This window comes from Odocoileus virginianus, chromosome 32 (genome assembly GCF_023699985.2).
Source record: "Odocoileus virginianus isolate 20LAN1187 ecotype Illinois chromosome 32, Ovbor_1.2, whole genome shotgun sequence".
Lineage (NCBI taxonomy): Eukaryota > Metazoa > Chordata > Mammalia > Artiodactyla > Cervidae > Odocoileus > Odocoileus virginianus.
Genome location: NC_069705.1, coordinates 31,087,342 through 31,097,082, shown reverse-complemented (window position 1 = coordinate 31,097,082; position 9,741 = coordinate 31,087,342). Strand labels below are relative to the sequence as shown.

Here is a 9,741-nt window from a genome sequence, read left to right as displayed (position 1 = left end):
TATTCTTGCCTGAGAAATCCAGTGGACAGAGGTGTCTGGTGGGCTACAGTCCATGGAGTCACAAAGAGTCAGACACCATTTAGTGACTGACAACAACAACAACAGATATAGTCAGATGAACACTAACTTAACTTCATTTTCCACATTTTATCTTTTCTAATCCGCTGTATTAGCAAGGGAGTAGAATACAACAAGCCCCTAAAATGTAGTTGTTTAAAAGTAGTAGAAACTAATTATTTCTGACATAATATTCTAGATGTAGACCAGTGATCTAAAACAGGTAACCATTTGGTATATGCAGTCCCAGGAACCTTGTCCATCGAGTCGCTTCTCCATTTTAACTTTTCTTCTCCCTTACCTGCAGAATCAAAGCTGGGTCACCAGTAAATCGGTTACTTTACTAATCCGTGCAAAAGAGACAGGGAGAGAAGAGAACATGTTTCTTCTTCTTCTTCTCCTTCCTTTTCCTCTTCCCCTTCCTTCTCCTTCTTCTAGAAAGCCATCCAGGAGTTGCACACAGTATTTTTCACTCATGCCGATTGGGCTGGTACTTCTTTGCATGACCACATCTGCAATGGAAGCTGGGTGTGCTAACCTGCTAGGGCTCCCCTCACAAAGCACCACAAACTGGGTGACTTCAACAACAGAAATGTGTTGTCTCGCAGTTTGAGATGCTTGAAGTCTGAGATGAAGGTGTTGGCTGGGATGATTCCATCCAAGGCTGTGAGGGAGAACCTGTTCCCAGTCCCTCCTCCAGTTTCTTGGTGGCTTGCCAGCAGTTGTAGGCATTCCTGTTCCTTGGCTTGTAGAAGCGTCATCCTTATCTCAGCTTCCATCATTACGTCTTGTTCTCCCTGTGAGCCTGTCTCCATACCCCGGACACCAATCATTGGATTTGGACCCACCCTAATCACCCCCTGTGGCTCATCTGGTAATCCACCTGCAATGTGGGAGACCTGGGTTTGATCCCTGGGTTGGGGAGACCCCCTGGAGAAGAGAAAGGCTGCCCACTCCAGTATTCTGGTCTGGAGAATTCCATGGACTGTATAGTCCATGAGGTCTCAAAGAGTCGGACACGACTGAGCGATTTTCAGTTTTCACTAATCGCCTCATCTTAATCGAATGTATCTTCAGTAATCCTATTTCCAAATAAGGTCACATTCCAAGACATTAAGATGAGGGCTTCAGCGTATACATTTGAGGGTTCATAATTCAACCAAAAACACTTGGTAATATTCTCTTTGCCTTGGCAAAGGGAAAGTTAGAGGAATGTAGAACTAGGAACCAATGGTTGATCTCACCATCTTGAATTGATTTTAACCTAGTGTCTGAGAAATACTATAAATTCTTTCTTATTCAATGCTTAAACCAATTTCCCAATATCATTTAATAACCCCCAATTTTCTCACTATACTGTCTTTGCTATATTCAAAGTAAAACCCAAGGTCTTAAACACCATGTGATCTCTTTATGTCTAATATTTCAACTATGGGCTTCCCAGATAGCACTAGTGGTAAAGAACCCACCTGCCAATACTGGAGACAGGAAGGGTTTGATCCCTTGGTTGGGAAGATCCCCTGGAGGAGGACATGACAACCCACATCAGTATTCTTGCCTGAAGAATCACCATGGACAGAGGAGCATAGTGGGCTAGCATCCACGGGGTAGCACAGAGTCAGACACAACTAAAGCGACTGAGCATGCATACACACATGCTCAACTATAAGATGAGACCAGCTGTAGAGCATGGTGACTATAGCTCACCACACTTTATTGTGTATTTGAAAATTGCAGAGAGAGTAGATCTTAAAATTTCTTATCATAGGCAAATAAATTTGAGGTGATGGAGATTTTTAACTCACCCTATTGTGGTAGTAATTTTGCAGTATGTACCTATATTAAATCATTATGTTGTATACCTAACAGTAATGCATTTGTTATATTATCAATTATATCTTGATAAAACGGGGAAAATGAGACTAACCATATCTTACTTCCTGTTGTTTCTACTCTAGCCTGTAGATATCTTCTAATAGCCCTTGGAACCACACAATTTTTGTATACTGTAACTACAATATAGATAAAATATTTTAAATAGTTTAGGATAAATTGGGTCATTCATTATATTATTGCTAACACAATATTTAGGAGCTGCTAAACTCACTGCTGACTTGCAAAGTGGACGTTATTTTTTTTCCCTATTTAAAGGATGAAGATAATGAAACACAAAAAGAGGTTGAGAGACTTGCCTAAAGTCACAGAGCTATTGAACAAGTAGCATATTGAAATCTAGGTTCATGAATTCTCAAGGCCTGAGATTTTAAATGCAGTGTGATCTACTCACATCTAGTGGACTCAAGTGAAGAGGCAAGGGCACCCCACTCCAGTGCTCTTGCCTGGAAAATCCCATGGATGGAGGAGCCTGGTGGGCTGCAGTCCATGGGGGTCGCTAAGAGTCAGACACGACCGAGGTGACTTAGCAGCAGCAGCAACTGTGGACTCAAGTATACAAAGAGATTGACACTATGTATGGACAAACTTTTTATTAAACAATGTGTGTGTATATATGTACACACATACTTATATATATACAATGTGTATGCATTAAGTATATACTTATTATTATAAGTATATAATATAGAAATATATAATATTATATAATTAATTATTCATACAAGATGCCGGGTGATCTATCACTATTCTTGCATGAATAGGAGTCTTAATGAAAATATCATTCTGTCCTTCTCAGTGGTCAGATTGATTCTCTGGTATGAAGGTGTAGAAGCTTAATGAAAAAGTTCATAGGTAAACCCAGTCAATCATCATCTCTGACCTCCCATAATTTGCAAAATATTTTTGTGTCCTTAATGAAGGCATCATTTACATAAGCCAGAGTCTCCTGCTGTGTGAGTCATCAGCATGTGGCAAGTTCACCTTTAAAGTATTAATGAATCTCCACTTTTCCTCTGCGTATCTTAGTGGGCACCTTTGTGGCTTTTTGATCAAACTATTCTCCCATTGAAAGCATTGTCAGTAGAATTCCTCTGTATGCATCTAGTCAACTGCTGTATCCTTTTATTCAAGGATGTCCAAATCCTCAGACATAACTACAACTGTATATATCAAGTTAATGGTTCAACTTCCTTATTTATTTGTGAATCTGTGTCACTTTATAACAAGAGAATTAACAGCTTGTATATAGCATTTTTCTAAAGAAAAATGCTGTTTTTTCTAAAGAGTGATTTTAGTATCCACACTATAGCATTTTTCTAAGGAGTGATTTTTGTTATTTATCAAATGATCGCCTAAGTTACATACAGCTCTTTCTCCCGAAAACTGCCTATGATCTTCACTGGAGGACAAACTGCAGAATGAGAGACTGGGTAACTGGGACTCACTCTTTTCTCCATTAGTCTGGGAGACTGTGAATAATTTCAACCTACTATGATCAATCAAAATTACATGTACATATTTAAACTTAGGCATCAAAAAAGAAACATATTTAGGCAATAAATTTTACTGCATGGTTACCATATGCCAGGTGTTATGCCAAGCCTTAGCAATACATCAACAAATGAGACAATCCCAGCCAACAATAAGCAAGCCTTAGACTGTGGTGAACAGTTATATAAAGCAATAAGCCCAAGACAGTAAATGTAATGATAGAAGTATATACACAGTATTATAGAGACATGTGGAAAGGCACATAGCAAAGTCACAGTGTGCAGGTTGGTCATCAGGGTGATTCCCTATAGAAAGAAATGGCAGAACTAAATCTTCAAGAAGATGCTCACAGTGTATACACTTTATTTTCTTTAATTTTAAATAGTATCATTTTTATCTTTATGGTTAAATATTATCATATTTGATGGTCTCTTTCCACCTAGGACAGTGTCATTCTGGAGAGTTATACTGAAAAGTAGATTGCTGTTAATGAATTGATTTTACACACAAATAGTCCATGGTGAGAGCTTGCATTCAAAAAGAGAACATTATACATTTTCAGGAAAGAATTACTGAAACCATTAAAACACTTAGAGCAAGATGGCTAAATATGACTCTTCTTTATGTTGTCAATAATAGTTTGGTGACCATCATGGACACACGGGCCTCTGTGAACTCTGGGGTCCAGACCATATTCGACGGATCCTGGGAGGCGTCTCACACAGGCCTGCGTAGGTAATGGGTGTGCAGACCTCCGTCTCAGCTCTGACTCTAACTGGCTGATGAACTGGCTCCAGCTTTTTGGTTGGTCCTGGAGCCTCTGAAGACACTTGATAGACAATCACTCTGAGATGACAGAGATTTTGTACATCTCCAACCATCCACCAGAGAAGTTCCAACAAATTACTAGAGCCAAAAAAAAAAAAAAAAAAAAATCCATATTTGCACTCTTGGAGCGGGTAAGAGGAACTGTTTGACTTTCCGACATCTTCCCTCTGCCAAGGCAGCCCAGCTCAGCGCCAAGAGAGCCTTTTCATCCCAGGATTTCTCCGGAGCGGAAAAGCGAGAGCATGAGAGACAGAAAGAGTGGCCCATCTTCCCCAGCCGTGCAGGCCAGAGTAAAGGAGGCCCATTTCCCTCACTCCATCCTGAACTGAGTCGTGAGCTGCCTGTGACGGGGGCTGGGAGCACAGCACCCTGACTCTATTAGCACAGGAGCACGGATCCTACTCACTGAATCATGGGCCCCGTCAGAATGCACATGCAGCAGCCAGTGAGACACCTGGCCCACGGATGCCCCCTACTGCCCCCTGGAACCCCCAGGGACCTACAAGACTCACCCTTATACAGTCCCAGCCTGAGGACAGTAAGCGTGAGCTTGGTAGAGGATGAGTAAATACATGGTAATCAGCTCATGAAAAATGGGTGCATGGAATCATCACATGCTATATGTCAATTACATCTCTTGGGGGCTTTCCCAGTGGTGCTAGGGGTAAAAAAACAAAAAAACAAACAAACAAAAACCTGCCTGCCAATGCAGAAGATGTAAGAGACATGGGTTCGATCCCTGGGTCAGGAAGATCCCCTGGAGGAGGGTATGGCAACCCACTGCAGTATTCTCGCCTGGAGAATCCCATGGACAGGGGAGCCTGGCAAGCTCCAGTCCATGAGGTCACAAGAGTTGGACATGACTGAAGTGACTGAGCTAGAAAACAAAGCCTAGAGAAGCTCTAGAATCCTCTAGTTAAGACGTAGCACATACTAGGAGACCACAAAATGCTTGTTGAATCAGTTAATTTAGAATAAGATAAAGATCAATTACACACTTTTAAACTAAAGAGACAGGGATGGAAATTGCATGTTACTACTGGCAGAATAAGGGCTTCCTGGTGGCTCAGAGGTTAAAGCATCTGCCTGCAATGCAGGAGACCCAGGTTCGATCCCTGGGTCAGGAAGATCCCCTGGAGAAGGAAATGGCAACCCACTCCAGTATTTTTGCCTGGAGAATCCCATGGACAGAGGAGCCTGGTAGGCTACAGTCCACGGAGTCGCAAAGAGTTGGACATGACTGAGCAACTTCACTTTCACTGGCAGAACAGCTTTGCCAAAGTTTTTTACAGAATGATAGATTCTCCAAAGTTGTTTATCGATGTGTGACAAAAATAAATAAACAAATATGTTGTATTGAAATTATTAAGGAAAATGTTATCTGAAAGAAAAGTAGAAAGATTCTCTTTTTGCAAGATCTTTTAGAACTTTTAATACATTATGCAATTTTCCCTGAAATTATTTATCACGGAAATTGTTGCTCCTAGAGAGCATCTAACATGCCACAGAACTGGTGTCTTACAATGTGCTGTTTGGGAAATACTGATGTGAGGAATGCAGGAGAAATTTCAGGAAAGTGAAATAGATATTTGTCGATGAACTCAAAGTCCTCTAAACACAGAAAAAAATATACTCTTTTTTTTCTGCTACTAAATTGAATCTCTATCCTGGACTTCTATTCCACTTGAATGAAGAGGCTTGTATTTAGTCAGTTCCAGGTAAATACAATTTCAGGTTATAATGCCATTCATTTCAGACTTTCCTCCTCCTCTCACTTACCAAAGTGGCATCAAAGAGCTGGTGCGCTTATTTCAGATCTTAGCATTGAGACCAGACATCTGGTTCTCATCTGGAAACTGTCTACACTGCTACCAGCTGTGGTTTACACAGTCCCATCTGGTTCTCAGTTGTTGTTATTCTTCTCTGCAAAGTCTGCCTTTGAATCTGGCACCATCACACCAGCAACCACTAAAATGTCATGTCCTCTAGAATGAAAGACACCTTCATGTCAGCCAGCTCCCTCTTCTCTCTTAGCCCATCTCTGGGCCTTCCTCAAAATAAGGAAAAATCAGACTGCTCCATCATACTATTCTAGGTCCAAGGGGAATTTGGTGAGGTTGCCTAAGACCATCTCTGGCTTTAAAACTATCGCCATGTCAACTGACACAAGAAACTGCCCATAAAGATGCCATCTCCCAAGGCTTTCAGTGGGACTTCTTCTTTCTAATATCCCCAAATGTCTTAAAGGAATTCTGGGTCTGGGTGCAGAAAGTTGGGATGTGAAGAGTAATTACAAAAGATCCCACTTCAGATACTACACTTGATCAGTAAGAGTGGCTTCATACCCGGTGGTTTTCAAAGGAGGCACTGCCAGGCCCCGGGCCAGGGTGGAGTGTACCTAAAAAGGCATCTTTATTTTCTCACCTTTAAAAATCAGGGGTAAAAATCAGTTTACTACAAGCTTTGTGCTTTTAGTACATTCTAAAGATTCATTTTACAGTTTATAAAAACAGCCTTTCAAATATGTGTTCTATTAGGTGTCTCTTGAAAATGTAGAAGCTTTATCTCAACTTAGATACTTGTAGCAAAAAGGAGGAGACTCATTAACACCAACATAAGTTATTCAGTCACCACATTAGGCAGACACCATAGGATGGATCACCTTGTGAATAAGCCATACATATTGTCCCAAACAATGCAGTGATTTGAAATGGAAATTTTTGATCTTAGTACAAAACAAACAAGAAGACAATGAGACATCCTACATGTACATGTATCTTTGTGAGCTAGAAGATGATTGCAATCCATAGAATAAAAAGAAACTAACAAGTTTGGCATTCTGTTATATACCAGACCTTTACATATAAAATACTGAATTTAGATAGATACTATCATTACTTATTTTACAGATAAGGAGACAGGATCAGAAAGGCAAAATAGATTGTCCAGGGCATGAAATTCTAAGGTAGTGGGGCTCATATCTACATCTGTCTGTCGACAAAGCCCATGGCATCTTCACCCTCCCTATGTGGACATGTGTGTGAAACTAAGAATTCATATCAGAAACTAAGAAATTCATATAAGAGACTGAGAAATTCATAGACTGTCTTAAAATTTAAGTACAGAAATTATAAGAATCTAGATCCCCTGCAGTAGGAAATGGCAACCCACTCCAGTATTCTTGCCTGGGCAATCCCATGGACAGAGGAGCCTGGAGGGCTACAGTCCACAAAGAGTCAGACATGAACGAGCGTGCGTGCACACACACACACACACACACACAGACCATCTTTTTCATCCCTGGACTCTGAACATCCTCAGGCAACTTTGTATCATCTCAGGACCAGAGTGACAATCCCCATTCCCATCCAACTCCTGCCACTTTGGGACATTTCCTCCAGAAAGTGAACTTTGGTTTTCTGACCTATTTCTCAGGCAATAGGGCCCTCATGAGAATCTGGTACTTTATTCAATCTTTGGGAGTAGCTTGCTTAGTAAAGTATCCTTTAGAGGAAAATAGACCCCAATCCCCTGCTCCTTTCCAAGCTACCGCAGGTCTTACCATTGTCAACAGCAAGCTTTGTCCCCTGTTCTCTAAGCAGCAGACCCTTGTCAGGCTAAAGCATCTGGAGAGTTGTAGCCCTTCTGGAGGGTGAGACGAAGGACATTTGACTCACCAAAGGGCAATAGTTTCTGTCTCTTCTGTTCCTGATGTATCCCAAGAGTGTGGACCATGTTGGTACCACTTACATATATTTGTTGAATGCAGTAACAGAAGGAAGAAAAACGATCAAAATGAGTCTTCCCTGCTGTGTATTTTCTTCTCATTTCACTGTCTGGTCCTTCAGTGTAAGAGCATGGAGTGGATATGGTTCACTGGGTCCTCGTGTGAACAACATGTGGGGTTCAAGTGCATCATTCGGCCACGGTGAATCTGGGAATTAACACCTGACTCGTCCATATTCCAAGTTCTGCGGCTGCTACACTGTGCCTGACTGAAACTGTTGTATGATTTAACGTGTCTTTTGCTGCCATAGTTAGATGGAATAGGATGTCAAGACTAGAGAATCTTTGTGATGGCATAGATTCAGATTGTCAACTCATTACCTAGCTGGGGTTGGTTACCCTTTTGAATCTCAGAAGATTTCTATGTAGTGAGAATTCACTATCCATGCTATAATTGACTGGAGTTTTCACCAATGAATACTTAATCTGTTAAGTATCTAAAAAGTGTACTAATCCTATAAAATATTATATGCCCTGAAGAGTTGGCTTTCTGACATTTCTCTACTGTTTTGGACTTGAGCCAGTCAATGGAATTGCTTCTGGTCTCAGGATAGTTTTCCATCTTGCCACTAGATGTCAGGAACCATAAGAGTCAGCTTGCATCTACATTATCAGCAAAGAACCATCCTCCAGAACTATGTTTTGTTAATTCTTTCTCAGAACTAACATTCATTTGTTCTATGAATACTTACTGAGGACCCACTCTGTGTCAGCCACAGTTTTAAGCCTCCAGGATATATCAGGAAACAAAACGGACAGTGACAAACCTAAATAAGAACAAGGGACCTGGTAGGGTTGGGTGGTACATACAGAGAAGAAAGGCTTGGAAAACAGAAAGTGGGGAAGAAATCATCAGAAGGAAGCATCTGATAGGCAGAGATAAGTGTAGAGAAGAGTAGCCAGGTGTCAAAGGCAGAGGCCAAAATGGGTTGTTGTTCATTGGCATCCTTTGTGGAGCAGACACCTGACCCAGGAGACAGGATAAAGTGTGCAACAGATTTATTGGGGGGAGGGCACTTGTAAAGAAAAGAGAAGGCAGAGCCAATAAAGGTCAAGAGGAAGAGTTTCCAGTCCCTGAGAAGCCGAGGAGAAAGCAGGAGCCCTAGAAAGAAGTGCCTAACTCTTTAGCGCACTTCCAATGGCCTCACTGATGGGGAACTGTGAGCCAAAATTAAGCTGAGGAGTCCTGTGTCTTTTAAGAGTTACTACATGATCCTTGTTTTGCTGGCTTGGGATGTATGGGCTTATGCACTAAGAAACTAGTGAGTAGAGATGGACAGCAGTTGGTACTGGCCGGTTATGTTCACCATGGCAGGATATCTGAGTGATGCACTTTTACTGTGGCCTCGGGATTCAAGAAGGCTAGTGGTAGGAGAGCAGAGAGGAAGGAACTGAAGGGGAACCATGCATTTACTGGATAAACCATTGTTGAGCCAGTGATCAGTGCATAGCGGGCATTCATTCATAACTTTTTAAGCTATTTTATGTTTTGGAATTTTTTGTTATTGATCCTCAGTGAGTGAAACTGTATACTCTTGAATGGTAATTAAAATATCAAAATGAAGCATATTATCTGTTTATAAACCAATCTCTATTTTTACTGGACCTCAGTTATAAAGTCTTTTGTTCTATCCTTTATATCATGCAAAACTTACTAGATTTATGACATCACAGAAAACTAAT

At 41.0% G+C, this 9,741-nt stretch overlaps 1 non-coding gene across 1 annotated transcript; it reads left to right on the top strand.

Annotated features, from left to right (window-relative positions):
- The first annotated feature begins 5,327 nt into the window (after positions 1-5,327).
- On the top strand, positions 5,328-5,400 carry TRNAC-GCA (transfer RNA cysteine (anticodon GCA)). Its single transcript has one exon. It is a non-coding gene; the product is annotated as a tRNA-Cys (tRNA).
- The last annotated feature ends 4,341 nt before the right edge of the window (positions 5,401-9,741 follow it).